This window comes from Sapajus apella, unplaced genomic scaffold (genome assembly GCF_009761245.1).
Source record: "Sapajus apella isolate SASKATOON/1434 unplaced genomic scaffold, GSC_monkey_1.0 scaffold6, whole genome shotgun sequence".
Taxonomy (NCBI): Eukaryota; Metazoa; Chordata; class Mammalia; order Primates; family Cebidae; genus Sapajus; species Sapajus apella.
In genome coordinates this window covers 68,910,082-68,927,734 of record NW_022436946.1, presented here as the reverse complement: position 1 = coordinate 68,927,734, position 17,653 = coordinate 68,910,082, and the positions used below count along the sequence as shown (strand labels likewise).

The 17,653-nt window shown below is 40.3% G+C and overlaps 1 protein-coding gene across 1 annotated transcript in view; it reads left to right on the top strand.

Annotated features, from left to right (window-relative positions):
* The first annotated feature begins 2,731 nt into the window (after nucleotides 1-2,731).
* LOC116549681 overlaps nucleotides 2,732-17,653 on the top strand; it is a 173,709-nt gene continuing 158,787 nt past the window's right edge. Inside the window, exon 1 of the transcript XR_004268001.1 lies at nucleotides 2,732-3,713. The gene's annotated coding sequence lies outside the window, so the exon portion shown is untranslated. The remainder of the gene's footprint in view (nucleotides 3,714-17,653) is intronic.

Here is a 17,653-nt window from a genome sequence, read left to right as displayed (position 1 = left end):
GTAAATGAGAACATGCAGTGCTTGGTTTTCTGTTCCTGTGTTAATGTGTTAATTCACTTAGGATAACAGCCTCCAGCTGCATCCATGTTGCTGCAAGGGGCATTATTTCATTCTTTTTTATGGCTGTGTAGTATTCCATGGAGTATACGTCTCATATTTTCTTATCCAGTCTCCCATTTATAGGCACCTAAGTTGATTCTATGTATTTGCTATTATGAATAGTGCAGCCATGAACATACAGGTGCATTTGTCCTTTTGGTAGAATGGTGTGAATATATTTTTAAAAAGGGATACTGCACACATTTTACCATAGTCATTATTAGCTTAGAAGACACTGAACATGGTTTTTAATATTTCAGATGCTCATGACAATATATTTGCTATAATTAGGAATAATAGAAAAAAAATCCAGAGGACAGAGATTAAAATTTCCCATTTGCTTCACAGGCCCAACCCTGTAAGGATTTTTCAGGTTCTGGAGTATGTGTGTGTGTGTTTCTGACTTTAATGCCCACTGAATTCCCCTCCTGGATTTTGTCATATTTCTCTAAGTGTTCCCAGGCTTCTGCTGAACTAGATCACATAATGCACCCTCTAGGAATGACAGTCCTTACAAATACATGGGAGTTTATGGTGGCTGTCCACAAAATCAGACTTGAGATAGATAGGGCCAACTGGACTTGTGGAATTTTTTCATAAACCCAGGGAATGAAACAAATTCTAGGAAAAATATTACCTATATCTTATATTAATAGAACTCCAAATAAAATAATAATAAAAAACTAATGCTTGTAAAGTCCTTTATAAGTTTATATCACATATTAACAGGTTTGAAAATTTATTCTTTTTTATGGCATTCCTGTGAAGTAGCTATTATCATCCCTATTTTATGCATCTCCCATGAGACCTATTGTTATACAGTTTATGTGGTTGGCCATTTTAAAGTTCACATACTTTAAAAAATTAAAGATATTTCAAGGTATGAACTATTAAGATATATAATAGATTTCACATCCTCATTTATCTTGATTTAAGTTTTAAAACAATAAAATATCCTCTTCTCTGTCACTCATGTTATCTTCCTCTTCTGGCCATAGTTCTAATTCATCTGCTTTGCCTCAGTTGAAGCCAAGCTCCCCCAGTTCCAAGAAAAAGTAGAATCTTTTTGGATTCCATCCCAGGACTCTTTCCGTTACCCTGAAAGGTACTATTTTCTTCTCCATCATCTGGCCTCTGCTGTAGCAACACTGTATCTGCCCAGGGATGTTCTCAGAACTCACCAGCTTCTGTTGGCTGGCACTCTGCCTATTCTCAGAATGACAGCCAGCCCCCAGGAGTACAAGGTGGAGAATTCCATGAGGGATGGACTCCGCCTTGTTCCTCTTTATATTGCCAGTACTTAATAGTGCCTAGCATGCCTGGCACCTACTAGAGCCTCAGTAAACATTTACTGAGTGAACGAACAAATGAGTGAATGAGAAGTTTTTGTCTCATTTTATTGAGGGAAGAAACTAAAATAAGAGAGTTAAGTAAATTAGTCAAACTCAGGGTTGTTAGTGACTAAACCAGTACTTGAAATCAGATCTATTCCCTCGCATTACAGTGTGTTTCCTCTGTACATGTAATGCGTGGCTCTGTCAGTCATCTTCTTTGTTCCTCATAATTGCATTCGTAGCAGACAGATTTCCTTCAGTTTCCCTGAGCTGAGTTGGCTGCCCCCCTCTGTATAATCTTTTGCCCAATTCCCCTTAGAACCTATAACTTCTCTAACAGTTGTATTGCTTTCATCATAATGCACTGTGTCCTGCACAGTCACATTTCACCTGGGAAACATGGTGTGTTGTCAGGGAAGAGGCATTTAACCTATATAACCTGTTATAATATATTCATATCCCTTGCCACATTAACAGGATAAAACTTTTGTATCTTTTGATTAATTATTTTATTATAAAATGACAACAACTAAAATTTCAAACTCTTTGGAAGGTGTAAAATGAAAAGTAAAAGTCCTAACTCCCACTACTAATTCCCATCTCATCTTTCCAGATGTGAATGCTATTAACAGCATCTTGTGTATCACCAGGAAGCTGTTGTGCAGAAACAAACATACATACATATCCTTCCAAGAAAAAACACTATTGGCATTCGTACTAAAAACGTATGTTGAATGGAGAAAACAAGCTTCAGGGTGTAGAGAAATAAGAAAGCAAATTGAAGAGGTCATAGCATTTATGCAAATTTTAAAAGGCACAGAAACAACAATATTGTATCCATGTTACATATGTATGAGAAAATATAAAAATAGATACAAAGTAAACCCATGTAACTCTCAAGAGGTGACTAAGGTGCAAGGGAGAGGGGATGAAGAACAAAAAGACTTCAAATTTATCTTGATTTTTTTTGCATATGCACTCACCACACACACACACACTCTCTCTCTCTCTCTCTCTGTCTGTCTGAAATAAATATGACTAATGGTGCAGTAGTTCATGCCTTTAACGAGCACTTTGGGAAGCTGAGGTGGGTAGATCATGTAAGGCCAGGAGTTCAAGACCATCCTGACCAACATGACGAAACCCTGTCTCTACTAAAATACAAAAATTGGCCAGGTGTGGTGGTGCATGTCTGTAATCCAGCTACTCAGGAGGCTAAGACATAAGAATCACTTGAACCCAGGAGGCAGAAGTTGTGGTGAGCTGAGATTGTGCCATTGCACTCCAGCCTAGGTGGCAGGTCAAGATTCTGTCTCAAAAAAAAATATATATATATATATAGATGTAAAAAACAAATTTCCCAAAGCAGGGTGCACAATGCAACTTTATTTCCTTCAAAGTTTTATGTAGGACAGACTCATTAATTTATTAAACTTGTTTTGGTATTGACACCAGCCTACCACTCTCAACTCTCAAAGAAAAATTAGAAAATTTTAAAATTTTAAAATTAAAGCAATGATGACCTTAAAATTCGTGTCAGCTGAATGTGAAACTTTGAGAGAAATTCCCCTGTACATTTTGATTATAAAGTTTTTCATGGATTATCTCATTAGAGGCATTATGTTAAATATTTCTATTGACTCTCATTTTTAGGTTTTCACATTTTGTGGGAATTATCAAATACAAAAAAAAATCAATATTTGCCTGGAAATTTGGGTGGGTGCACTATATTTATTGAGGTTTAATCATGTGGCAATGCCCATAAATGGAAGGATGTGATTGAAATCGCCACTGTGCAGGCGTTCTCTCTCTCTCTCTGTCTCTCCCCCCTCACCCCCTCTCTCCCTCTCCCTCTGCCTCTCCACTTTTCTGGAGGAAACACTGTCCAGCATCTCCCCTCTGTATTTGTAGGCATTCTTATGTTGTTATTTAAATATGGTGATTAGAATGAATTGCATGTATTTTTAAAATAGTGTGCAATGGAAAACAAAAACAAAAGCATTCTTGAGATGTCTAAATCTCCCTGAGTTTTGGGACTGTGTTCTTACTATCAGTGTGCTCGCTCATCCAAGTTTTCCTCTAGAGGGAGCTTGCCTTCTCTGCCAGGCCTCGCCTTCCTTGCCCGCAAGGATTTCAGCATATTTCTCTATTTATGTGTTTGTTTTCACCTGAGCCATCAGGAGTCTACATATCCTGTCATATGATTATGCTCAGTAGCTGTAATAGCCATGATGGAAGCTGGACATCAGCAATGAAAAGGGAAAATGGAAAAACAATTAAGTATGTTAATTTTCTTCTGGAGGTGGGGAGGGGTGTTGAAGTTCTCTTGCTATTTGGAGACAGATATAAGCTAGGTTAAAGAAGCACAGATATGATTTAATTAAAAACATGACTTGTTTTTGCATTGCATATCATTTCAAAGATTTGTATATTATTGTCACTTGGTGACTGAAGAAATAGCTTTAAATTCAAGCTCTAATAAATTATAAAACAGTACAAGTAAAAAAGACAGATTTTAAAGTCTATAGCAAATAAATTCATTTTTTAAAAGAAAACTGGGTATATGTACTATTTACATGTAAATAATTCACACCACATGCAGGTACATATCCATCTGTGGATCATTTTAAATGACAGGCACCAATTTAATGGAGAATCTAGGGCTCATTAGTTCCCTGAGTAGGACTGATTCCTCATAGCTGGAATGGTGCGTACAGCTTCTAGATAATTTGTAATGAATTGAATTTTCCCTCAGCATACTTAGTGACTCTTTCTTTTGCTACTTAAAAGGATATAGACATTTAAAAAGATAAATGTTTGGAAATTCTGTTAAAATGCTGGAAGGAAATTAAGCCTTCATGTGCATGGGCTATATAGGAAAAAAAAGCATGAGAAAAGAAAAATTTATTTTGGGACATAGAGTTGGTAAGGATTTTATTTCAAGAGCATCATATGCTTTTAGCCCATTTACAGAATTATTTGGCAAATTCTACATGATTTATGTCACCCTATATCTTCTAGGTGCCTCTTGGCCACATATCTTGGATGACTGACTCTTTAGTTCCTCTAGTGGTAAACCACAGGAATGCTGGAGGACGTTTTTTTCTTTGGGGTTTGCACACCGAGTGGTTTGCTTTGCTTTTTACTACAGTAACATATAGATAAGTTCAGTCCAAAGAGAAATGCTGCCCTGTATACTGGGAAGCAGACAAACATAGATCTATAAATAAGTTCCTACTATGTTAAAAAATGTGTTGTGCTCATTGACCCCAGACCTGAAATGGTTATTTCTGGCAACGCTGTAAAAATAGATGCTGTAGTAATTTTGGTTTCTGTCTCAGTGTTTATTGGAGTTAGTAATTATTTCAAAACCCCACCATGGCATAGATTAGATATTTAGAAAACAATCTAGTAATTTTAAATTACATTCTACCTTGAGGTAAATTCAAACTTTGCCCTATTTTCTATAAGCAGCAGCACCATATGTATTAAACTATGCCAAATATTGAAAATAATAGCTTACTACCCAGAAAATGTAGAGGAAGTCAGAAAAAGTAGAGCTAATTCAGTGGGCTGATGGTGTGATTGAATAGTTAAAAATTCAGTGTCTATTGCTCTTCAGATAATAATGAATCCAATTATATATGCTCACATTAGATAAAGATTAAGTGCTGTGGCCAAGGATGAGGAGTTTGAGGCCTGTTCATTGGTTGGTAACAGTATAAGGGACCTGTCTTTCCACATTAAAATGATTCGGATTAATAGAAAGCAAGTCTACCAGCCTGGAATAGAATAGGAATTGACCATCTCTGAAGTCAAGATATTTAAGAAAAGAAATGTATTATCTGAGCTAAGATGTCATTGGCCTTGTCTCTGAATTTCCCAGGATACCATTTCGAGCAAACAATATAGTTAGTTTGGATATATACAACATATAAGGTTAGTGCACAGCTTATAATTAGCTTAAGATAGTAACAAAAATTGCACAGTCCTTACTAGCCCTTACTTCTGAGAAAGGAGTTCCACTTTCAGTAATTTAATTGAAGAACAATTTTTCCATACCTTCTTTTATGATATTTTCCCTGTAACAGCCTGTCTTTTCAGATTTGTGAGACCTAAAAAGAGAATCTATAATTACTGTTGGTAGAACTGTCTAATTATTAAGTGATGTGAGATTCCAACATAAGTTCCCAAAACAATGAAACACACAGAGCCAATAGAGATAAATTAATATGGATAAAGTGAAACAAAGATGAGCTATAAGACAGAACATATTGACCTTGTAGACACATTCTCAGCCTCCTGCTATGTTAAACATCCCGCTACACCACGGCTCCTTACCACAGCTCTGTAACATCAGCCACAGCATTTCACATTATTAAGAGCAAATGATGCAGGGTAATATTTGGCATGAGTTTACCAAACAGTGAACATCAGAGTTTGGAGCAGGCCCAAGGGCGTGCTGCTAATGACAGTGACAGGAGGCAGACAAATTCCTAGGCAGATAGGGGCGAGTCCCGGTGAAACCTGGCATCCAAGCCAAAGACAGCCTGAAATCTGAAAATCAAGCTGCCAGTTCCAGGTAAAGTCCCCTACCAGAGTAAGGACTTCCTCAATGCTTTTTGGCCAATTGAATGGTGCTTTTTCCAGGCTTCCCATGGACCAATCAGCAGTCGCTCCACTATCCCATATAAACCCCGGACTCAGCCACAGGTTGGGACTACCTGCCTTTGGGTAGGGGCTACCCACTTCATGTCCGCTCTTTGCTGAGAGCTGTTCTGTTGCTCAATAAAACTTCTCCGCTCGCTCTGGTTGTTCACATAACCTCATTCTTCTCGAATGCAAGACAAGAACCTGGGACATGCTGAACAGTGGGCAGAAAGGGACTGTGACAGTATAGCCGTCTTGCCCTCTGCCGGTGCTGGGCAGCTGCCCCACGCAACAGCAAGTTGTGGCAGGGCCAACCCAGAAGCTACGGGCTGGAGCAGGGGTGGGAGCAAACATGCGGTAACACCCTCTTTGGGGTTCTGCAGTTGCTGATGTCTCTGAAGTTTTCAGGCACCACCACCTTCCCCTCATCCAGAAGCCCGTGCCCAAGGCAGAATCAGGTCATCGCATGCAGGGCCTAGCCGAAGCCTGTGTGTGGACCCTGCTGTGAGCACAGGATCTGAACCGGTAGTGTGAGCCAAGCACAGCTTGCTGTGCCAAGTGGGCGGAGCAAGGCCACTGGGCATGAGTGAAACTTGAGCAGAGGCCCTGCCGGTCATGGAGGTCTCTTGTCGAAGTGCCTCAAAAACATCCTGTGTCAGTAGCAAGCACTCCAAAAAAGTCTTGATTTGTAGTGATTGTCAGTTTTCATGGCATGAATACTCCCTCAATCACCAAATTCAAGATATGCAAGCAACGTGACAGAACACAGTTTGGGAAATGATAATAATTGGCTCTTGCGATTTGGTTTCAGTGCACCCCTGAAGGCTATTTCTATGCCTTGAAGCTTTTATCTGATTAACATGCATGAAAAATTTTGTAACCCTTGGCCATTTTTCCAATCTTGTGCTGACCAAGACATAGAAATTGAACCATGGAGATATGTTTTTAATACTTAGGAATATATCTTTATACATTGGAGAAAAAATTGTAGGAAAAATAGCTATACTGGACAACATGTTCTGTTGCAACTGATGGCTCTTAAAGCCATTCATTTAACACATAGCTAATATAATTATGAAGGACTGAAAACATTTTCCTTAAGGTCAGGAACAAGACAAGGATGCCTCCTTCCATTCAACATTGTGCTGGACGTTATGGCCAAAACAATTAGACAAGGAGAAGGAATAGAAGGCATTCAAATTAAAAAGGAAGAAGTATAATTATCTTTATTTGCATGTGACATGATCTTATATATAGAAAATCATATATAATCCACAAAAAACTGTTAGAGCTAATGAGTAAACTCAGCAACATTGGAGGACACAGAATCAATACTTTTTATTTTTGTACATTAGTGATTAACAATCAGAAAATAAAATTAAAAAGCAATATCATCAAAAAGAATAAAATACTTAGAGAACCAATTTAACAAAGGAAATTAAAGGGCAAAACTTGTACACAGAAAACTATAAAAAATTGCTGAAAGACCTAAACAAGTGAAAAGTCATCTTGTGTTTGTGGACTGGAAGATTTAAAATTGTTAAGATTGCAATATTATCCAACATGATCTACAGAATCAGTGCAATAGTTAGCAAACATCCTAACAACTTTTTTCTCAGTAATGGGAAAGCTGATTCTAAAATTTATTTATTAATTATTTATTATTAATTATTTATTTATTTAGGAACTTCAAGGGACCCTAAATAGTTAAACCAATCAGGAAAAATGAAAACAAAGTTGGAGGAGTCACAATTTCAGATTTCAAAACTTACCACAATGCTAAAGTTCAATTTTGTTGTTTTTGCTTGTGATTTTGGTATTGTATCTAAGCATTTATTGCCAAATGAAAACTCATGTTTTCCTGTATGAGTTATGTAGTTTAACTCCTTCATTTTGGGTCTCTGATCACTTTTGAGTTGATTTTTGTATATGGTGGGAGGAAGGAGTTTGACTTCAATGTTTTGCATGAGGCTATCCAGTGTGTCCTAGCACCATTTATGAAGGAAATTATTCCATTTTCAGTAAGTGGTTGTATTAGTCCATTCTCATACTGCTATGAAGAAATATCAAAGATTGGGTAATTTAAGAAGAAAAAGCAGTTTAGTGGACTTACAGTTCCGTATGGCTGGGAAGAACTCACAATCATGGCAGAAGGCAAGGGAGGAGCAAAGGCACGTCTTACATGATGGCGAGCAAGAGAGTATGTGCAGGGGAACTGCCCTTTATAAAACCATCAGATCTCAGGCTGGCCACGGTGGCTCATGCCTATAATTCCAACACTTTGGGAGGCTGAGGAGGGCAGATCACCTGAGGTCAGGAGTTCAAGACCAGCCTGGCCAACATGGTGAAACCTCATCTCTACTAAAAATACAAAATTAGCCAGGCTTGGTGGTGCGTACCTATAATCCCAGCTACTTGAGAAGCTGAGGCAGGAGACTCACTTGAACCTGGGATGTGGAGGTTGCAGTAAGCTGAGATCGCACCACTGCACTCCAGCCTGGGCAACAGAGCAAGATTCCATCTAAAAAAAAAAAGAAATATATATATACACATATATATGTATATATATACCATCAGGTTTCATGGGACTTATTCGCTATCATAGGAGCAGCATAGGAAAAACCTGGCCCCGTGATTCAATTACCTCACACTGGATCCCTCCCATGACACATGGGGATTATGGATCTGCAATTCAAGATAAAATTTGGCTGGGGACACAGTCAAACCATATCAGTGGTCTTAGCACTCTTGTTGAAAATCAATCTACTGTACAAGTATGGATTTACTTCTGGAGGTCTTGGCACTCTTGTTGAAAGTCAATCTACCATACAAGTATGGATTTATTTCCAGATGGTATGGTAGATTGATTTCCATATGGTAATCTACCATTTAATACAGTATGGTAGATTGATTTCCATATGGTAATCTACCATTCCATACAGTATGGTAGATTGATTTTCAACAAGAGTGCAGATACCACTGACATAGTTTGGCTGTTTCCCTGCCCAACTATTTTAATTCTATTCAGTTGATATATATGTCTGTTTTTTATGGTGGTAATATATTGTTTTCATTACTTTAGCATTGTGGTAAGTTTTGAAATCTGAAATTGTGACTCCTCCAACTTTGTTTTCATTTTTCCTGATTGGTTTAACTATTTAGGGTCCCTTGAAGTTCCTAAATAAATAAATAATTAATAATAAATAATTAATAAATAAATTTTAGAATCAGCTTTCCCATTACTGAGAAAAAAGTTGTTAGGATGTTTGCTAACTATTGCACTGATTCTGTAGATCATGTTGGATAATATTGCAATCTTAACAATTTTAAATCTTCCAGTCCACAAACACAAGATGACTTTTCACTTGTTTAGGTCTTTCAGCAATTTTTTATAGTTTTCTGTGTACAAGTTTTGCCCTTTAATTTCCTTTGTTAAATTGGTTCTCTAAGTATTTTATTCTTTTTGATGATATTGCTTTTTAATTTTATTTTCTGATTGTTAATCACTAATGTACAAAAATAAAAAGTATTGATTCTGTGTCCTCCAATGTTGCTGAGTTTACTCATTAGCTCTAACAGTTTTTTGTGGATTATATATGATTTTCTATATATAAGATCATGTCACATGCAAATAAAGATAATTATACTTCTTCCTTTTTAATTTGAATGCCTTCTATTCCTTCTCCTTGTCTAATTGTTTTGGCCATAACGTCCAGCACAATGTTGAATGGAAGGAGGCATCCTTGTCTTGTTCCTGACCTTAAGGAAAATGTTTTCAGTCCTTCATAATTATATTAGCTATGTGTTAAATGAATGGCTTTAAGAGCCATCAGTTGCAACAGAACATGTTGTCCAGTATAGCTATTTTTCCTACAATTTTTTCTCCAATGTATAAAGATATATTCCTAAGTATTAAAAACATATCTCCATGGTTCAATTTCTATGTCTTGGTCAGCACAAGATTGGAAAAATGGCCAAGGGTTACAAAATTTTTCATGCATGTTAATCAGATAAAAGCTTCAAGGCATAGAAATAGCCTTCAGGGGTGCACTGAAACCAAATCGCAAGAGCCAATTATTATCATTTCCCAAACTGTGTTCTGTCACGTTGCTTGCATATCTTGAATTTGGTGATTGAGGGAGTATTCATGCCATGAAAACTGACAATCACTACAAATCAAGACTTTTTTGGAGTGCTTGCTACTGACACAGGATGTTTTTGAGGCACTTCGACAAGAGACCTCCATGACCGGCAGGGCCTCTGCTCAAGTTTCACTCATGCCCAGTGGCCTTGCTCCGCCCACTTGGCACAGCAAGCTGTGCTTGGCTCACACTACCGGTTCAGATCCTGTGCTCACAGCAGGGTCCACACACAGGCTTCGGCTAGGCCCTGCATGCGATGACCTGATTCTGCCTTGGGCACGGGCTTCTGGATGAGGGGAAGGTGGTGGTGCCTGAAAACTTCAGAGACATCAGCAACTGCAGAACCCCAAAGAGGGTGTTACCGCATGTTTGCTCCCACCCCTGCTCCAGCCCGTAGCTTCTGGGTTGGCCCTGCCACAACTTGCTGTTGCGTGGGGCAGCTGCCCAGCACCGGCAGAGGGCAAGACGGCTATACTGTCACAGTCCCTTTCTGCCCACTGTTCAGCATGTCCCAGGTTCTTGTCTTGCATTCGAGAAGAATGAGGTTATGTGAACAACCAGAGCGAGCGGAGAAGTTTTATTGATAAAACTTCCTCAAATTGAACTTCCTCAAATTTGGCTTTATATTATGATAAGGTATAAAGCTACATTCTGGAAAATGGTGCAATTTAGGGAAAAAAAACCTAGCTTGAGCTATTTTACTTAATATCTTTAGCTCTAAACTAAATAACTGCTTAATTTTTTTAGATAACCAAAGAACATTTAAATAGAAATTAAGAAAATTGTTTTTAGGTATTTTCAGTTTGAAGAAGTCACTAAATGGATTTCATTGATCTTCCCTTGAGGAAACACAGAACATTTAAAATCTTATACATTAACCAGCTAATTCAATAATTGGGTCCCTAATATATGCCAGGCTAGGTGCTTAGAATACAAAAGCGAGTACAGCTGATCTGTAGCTTTTAAGGCACTTAATCATATTCTTCTTCGAGGAGGCAGCAGGGCAAATTGGCTCAGCTGGTTAGTTCAGGAGTCTGATTATCTAGGTTAAACCTCACCTCCATTTACTAGCTGCAAAACATTGGAGAAGTTTTCTTCTTCTCCTGAGTTTGAATTTCCTCATCTACAAAAAAGGTACAATCATAGAACCTCAAAAGAGTGTCCTGGCTAAAATATTTAGGATTATATTTACACTATGTGAAATATTTAGAATATATTTGTGATAGGTTTTTTGGGATATGTTAACTTAGTTAAGCCATAGTTCCAGCTATTTAACCTAGGCGTTATGGAAATGGTACTTTGTAAATGTGAGTTCATCCAGAATTAGTTGACTTTAAATAAGGGAGAGCATTCTAAATAGTCTGGGTGGGTCTGATTCAATCAGTTGAAAGGCCTTAAAACCAGGGCTGAGATTTCCCTGAAGGGGGAGGCAACCGCTTGTGGACAGGAGCTTCACCCTGGGCAGGAGAGTTCCTGATGGCCTGCCCTGTGGATTTTGGATTTGTTTATCCATTCCCACAATTGTGTAAGCCTACCTTGTAATAAATCTATATCTCTATATATATCTATATATGTATCATCTCCTGCTAGTTGTGCATTCCTGGTTGAACCCTGGGTGATATAGACGTCAAAATTGTAGAGCAGTGAATGTAAAGTGCTTAGCAGTAAAAGTCAAAATAAACATTATAAAAAAACAATAATGGAAACAATGACAATCCATGTTTTGGTATGATTGTTGGGTTTGGGAACCCTCAAGAGAAAGACTAGACGTGAAGATGCCATTTAAACCAAGGCTTATGGTAAGAAAGAAAGGAATCCAGGTTGAGACAAATGCAAGAGTAAGCAAGAGGTTTCTCTCAAGGGCAGGATATAAATGGGGGAAAAAAAATCTTTTATAGGGCTCAGCACGATGGTTCACACCTGTAATCCCAATACTTTGGTAGGCCAAAGTGGGAAGATTGCTTGAGACCAGGATTTAGAAACCAGCCTAGGCATTACGGCGAGACCCTATCTCTAGAGAAAATAAAGGAAACTGCCAGGCATGGTAGCACTTGCCTGCAGTTCCAGATACCTGGGAGACTGAGGTGAGAGGATCACTTGACCCCAGGAGTTGGAGGCTGCAGTGAGCTACGATCATGCCACTGCACTCCAGCCTGAGTTACAGAGTGAGACCCTGTCTCTAAAAACGAACAAATGAAAAAACAACCAAAAACTCACATCTTAGTCCATTTGAGCTGCTATTACAAAATGCCATATGCTGGTTGCTTATAAACAACAAAAATTCATTTTTCACAGTTCTGGGGACTGGGAAGTCCAAGAGCAAGAAGCTGGCAGATTTAGTGTCTGGTCAGGGCCTGTTACCAGATTCCTAGATGGTGCCTTCTCCCTGTGTCCTCACACAGTGGATGGGCTAAGTCAGCTCTCCCAGCCTCTTTTATTTGGGCACCAACCCCATTCATTAGGGCTCCACCCTCATGACCTAATCACTTCCCAAAGGCACCATCTCCTAATACCATAACTTGAGGGGTTAGAATTTCAATGTATGAATTTTGAAGAAACACAAACATTCAGATCATAGCACACTATTTATAATATGAGGAACAGCTGTATAGAATCAAGATTGGAAATAGGTGGCTCAAGAGCCAAATCCTGCATGCTAGTTGTTAGTTTGGTTTGTAGAATGTTTTTTAAAAAAGCATTTAAAAGTAATTTTTAAAATGAACCTACAATTTATTAAAAATTTAAGAAATTTTTGCATAAAATACAGATATCTGGCTGTTTTTGAAAACCTGGAAGCTCTGGCCACACTGAGCCTATACTCTTCCTGGGTCATCAACCTTTGCCCTTAGTCCTTTCTGTGCGATCCCCACCACTTGCTGTAGAAGACAAGACACAGCTGCCCCCTGCATTTATAGAATCTGCCTGAACCCTGTGGACCTCTATTACACCCTGCCCTGAACAATCGCCTAAAACCTGGCCTCAAACTTTCCTTAACCTCCTTTGGCTCCAAAGCTTCCATTCCTTAACTTAGGCAGACCCCTCCCATGATCACTCCCTAGACCGTTCATTCTGAAAGTTTCGTTTATTTTTCCTATATTGTCTTAATAATAGCCAACTCCTTGGACTGTTATACTTACTTTAACATTTTTGTTAATCTTACTAGCAAGTCACACAATGCTTGAATACATTTCTCTGAAACAGTCATGATGAAAGAGTATATAACTTCTAAATAGACATTAAAATAGAACTTATTTTCCCTAAACTACTTGTCACCTGGCCACTTGTACCATGCCAGCAGATGACTATGGGTCTGACTCGAGAAATAAAACGGAGGGACTCAGGCTCAGAAATGAACTCCCTTTAAACTCTCTATACCATGTCTAGTCACATGACAATAAATATAGAAATGTTTCTGATACAGCGGTTTCTATGTACAAACACACTCACAGGTACATTAAAAAAAAATGGGATGACAACACACTTGTTTGTAGCTACTCATTCTCACTTCTCTCTGTCCAACCTTAGAGGAAAATTTTGACCTGTGTCTCCCTGGCACATCACCGGAACCAAGACTTCTCTCTTGACTGTTTTCCTTTATTTTCCACGTCTTCCTCTAATTGGTTCCTTCCCTACAGGCTAGAAATATGTTCACATCGCTGCCACTAACAAATCTTTGTCCTTACCATTTAGACCCTTGTAGCTACCATCTTCCCCCTCCACCCCATTCGAGACCACCAGGTTCCCTGGTAAAGCAGTGAGCACTTAGTCCGTTTATTTTCGTTCCATTCACTCTTCAACCCACTGCCATTAGCCATCCTTCGTAAGCCCCACGTATGCTAGGGCAAAACTTATCTGTGCTTTCTTAGTTGCCAAAGTAATTTATTATTTTCCCATTCATCTTGCTAAATGTGGCCCCGTGTGAGGCATTGATACAATATATCCCTCCCTTCTTAAAACTCTCCTTCCCAGGCATCTAGACTGCTGCTCTCTCCCAGGTCCTCTCCATCTCTAGATGTTGTTTCTCAGTTGTCTTCCCTGGCTTCACTCAAAAATTCCTGGGGTTTTGGTGGGGAACTGATACAAGATCCTGATCCCTCACTTCAGGCTGGGGAATGTAACACAGGCAGGGAAAATCAGATGATCATTTCATGGAATGTAAATCTGGAGTGCGGACACATGGGGGCAGGTAGCAGTTGTAAGTGGGTCAGCCGATGGCAGCAGCCTAGAGGGCAAGTCACAGATTCTCCCCAGAGACCCTTCCTCTGTCCTCTCTGAGGCCTGAGTATTCAGCCATTTGTTCTGTGTCCTATGCAGCAGATTTCCAATAAGTTCTTTTTTATACTGTGCTAACAGTTATTACTTAACATGGCAAACAAAGCCTTTTAGATCTTACTTCTGCCCACCTTGCAGGCAGCCTGATATCTCGATTCCTCTTCGCTCATTTTAATCTCCAAACTCTGGTCACGTTGACCAAGCTGTACTTCGCCAAAACGCCACCCTCCTCATCCCCGCCCCCCGCCAAGCCCTCTTTGCTTCCTGATCCCTTTGCCTGGAATGCCCTTCCCCATCCACGCAGACACCTGCTTAGTAAACACCGGCCCATCTCTTTCTTCAAAAGAGTATCCTTGTTTTTAAAAATAAAAGTTGCAGTTTTAGTGGAAAAAAGAAGGAAAACACAGAGAAGTTTAATAAAGGAATAAAGCTTACCTAAAAATCCTACCACCACTTAGAAACAAACGTAGATCGGAGTGGGGGAACTCGTATCTCTATCCTGGCTTCTCAGCAAAGCCGTGGTTGATGAGTAGTGAACTCTCCAGAGAGGCAGAAAGTGGCCCGATGGTTGAGGCTGGGAGTGGTGTTTGAGGTGGGAGAAGCTGAGGGCAGGAGGGAATGGGGAGTTAGTGTTTCATGGGTTCAGGGTTGCAGTTTGGGAAGACAGAAAAGTTCTGGAGACGGATGGTGGCAATGGTTGCACAAAAATGTAAAAGTACTTTATGCCACTGAACTTTACACTGTTATAAACTGTTAAAATGGTACAGTCTATGTAATGTCTATTTTACCACAATTTTTAAAAAGAGGAAAAAGGAGACAAGACAAATTTCAAGGGGTAGTAATTTTGGTAACATTTTTTTCTTCTTCTTTTTCTTAGAAAAGGAAGTGGCTGAAGTTCATGGTGGGAGAGATGGAAGGAACTGGTAGAAACGAGAAATTAAAAACCCAAGAGGGAATGAACTACGAATCGATTTCATTTTTTACTAGGATGCCAGGTATAAAATGTCACCTCTCCTTCAACATTCAGAATAGCTGGAGTCTCCATATTGTTATTACAATAACGTCTTTATCCCTTCCCAGGTTCTCCCCTACCATTCTCTACCTCCTAGTGATCCAACTGAGCACCCCGGGCGGGTTCCCAAACCCAGGGTTACGGGATCCTGAGCATGCGCAGAGGAGAGAAAGGGAGCTGCGCACGCAGGGCTCCGCGCCTGCAGTTGCTGTTGTGGCCACAAGGTGGCACTGGGTCTTTGGCGGCCGCTGCTCTTCCCGACCGTTGAAAGTCGGGCCGGTGGGGCTAGGTAGGAAGAGCACACTCCTGTGAGGCTGCCGGGCGCTCCACCTAAACCCCAGCTGTAGTGCTGCCGCCGCCATGGAAAGAAAAGATGTTTGGAGTTCTGCGGTCCTGCCTCTTCTTCTGGAGTCTCAACGTTGCTCACTCCTTTTAGAGCTTTCTGCCCTGTCCTGACAGCGCCCTGTCTTCCTAGGCCTGAGCTCCCGTACTCTGTAGTTCAGCGACGCGAACCTTCCGACCTTCGCGCCTCCTCAGCGAACTTTCAGAATCTCCACAGCTGGGTCCAAAGGGGCCCTCGCTGGGCTGCACGTACTCTGGCCGCCTTAGCTCTGCCCGCTGCCTCTCCAGGGCTTTTCCCTCTTGCCCCAGAGTGTGGAAAATCCTCTTTTTCTTCTCACAGAGGGCATGGTGCTTCCTTCATGGCGTGCGAACCCCACCAGTTTACCCGAAAATGGACCTGCCGCCCTCCTAGAAAAAAAAGGGAGGGTAGATGATCAGAAGCACGGATGGAAGGGCCAGACTTTGAAAGGAAGGACCCATCCCTCTACTGCTGAGGCAGAGGAAAGGGAGACTGGGTGAGTAGAAATAAAAATGCTTTTCGAGGGAAGGGAACTTAGAAGACCTGCGGCCAGTTTTCTTCCCTCTTTTCATTATGAGATAGATACAAATGTCATATGTAAAAATGAGAAGGAGAATATGAAGGGCAAAGCCCAGGCGTGGTGGTAAAGAGAACTGCAGAGGGAGAGGCCAGGTGGCTGAGCCTTGAACAAGGGCCCGTGTGTTCTTGGAAACCAATCGTTCACTCATTTATGTTTTTGAGAGGTATTTATTGAACATCTGCTGTGTGCTGACATTATTTCAAGAGGTGAGAATACATCAGTGAACAAAATAGAAAAAAAAACTCCCTGCCTTTGGGAAATATTCCAGTATTTCCCAAATACTAGAAGGAGAGGAGGACTGAAGATCAGGAGGAAGCGTGATTAATTCGTAAGCAAAATGAAATGCGGGAAGGTGATATGCCGTGTGGAAATAGACACATCAGGCTAGTGGATATCAGAAGTTGTGAGGGAGTTGTGACTTAGAATTTAAATAAGGTGTTCAGGGAAGCTATCATTGACCTCAAATTCTTGAAGGAAGCTGGCCACATTGCTGCAGAGGACAAGCAATCTGGCGGAGAGAACAGCCAGCCCCAAGGCGAGGAGGCAGGAGTGTGGCTGGCATATCCATGTTGCTCACAGAGTATATGGGATGCGGCAGAAAAAAACAGAGAAAACATGAGATGGTTTGGGTGAGGCTGTGGAATCATGAGTGTGGCGGAGGGGTAACCAGGAAGAAAGTGAAGAAAGTGCTGATAGTTGTGGTTCAAGGGAGTGATTGTGTGGTCCAGGAGGGCAGATGGAACTGGGAGGTCCTGACAAGGAAGAAAGGAGGCTGACTAGGATTTGTGGGGGTGGGGGATGCTGTGTATAAACATTGGATGTATCTGTTAGAATTTAAGATGTCATCGATGGCATAGTTCAAAGTGATGACAAAGCCTCTGTGTGGCCTTGCGAGTGAATGAATGAAAATGGGCAGTGGGTGGTGCACACCCAAGTCAACCACAGCAACTGTGCTCTTCTGAATGGGGGTTCTGCTCCTATTGATAAGTATAGGAAAGGGCTAAGCTGCACTTTCTCTCCTGTCTTACCAACAAATGCCCAGTAGAATTCAGCGTTCTTCCTAAAGCAGTTAGGGATGCATGAATGCCTGCTAGCAAAGATTACAGGGCAAACAAAATTGTACCCAGGCATAATAGGAACCTTACATTCCCTGCCAGTACACTGATTTCTCTTATAAGAGGTGGATTATTTTTTTTCTCCTCT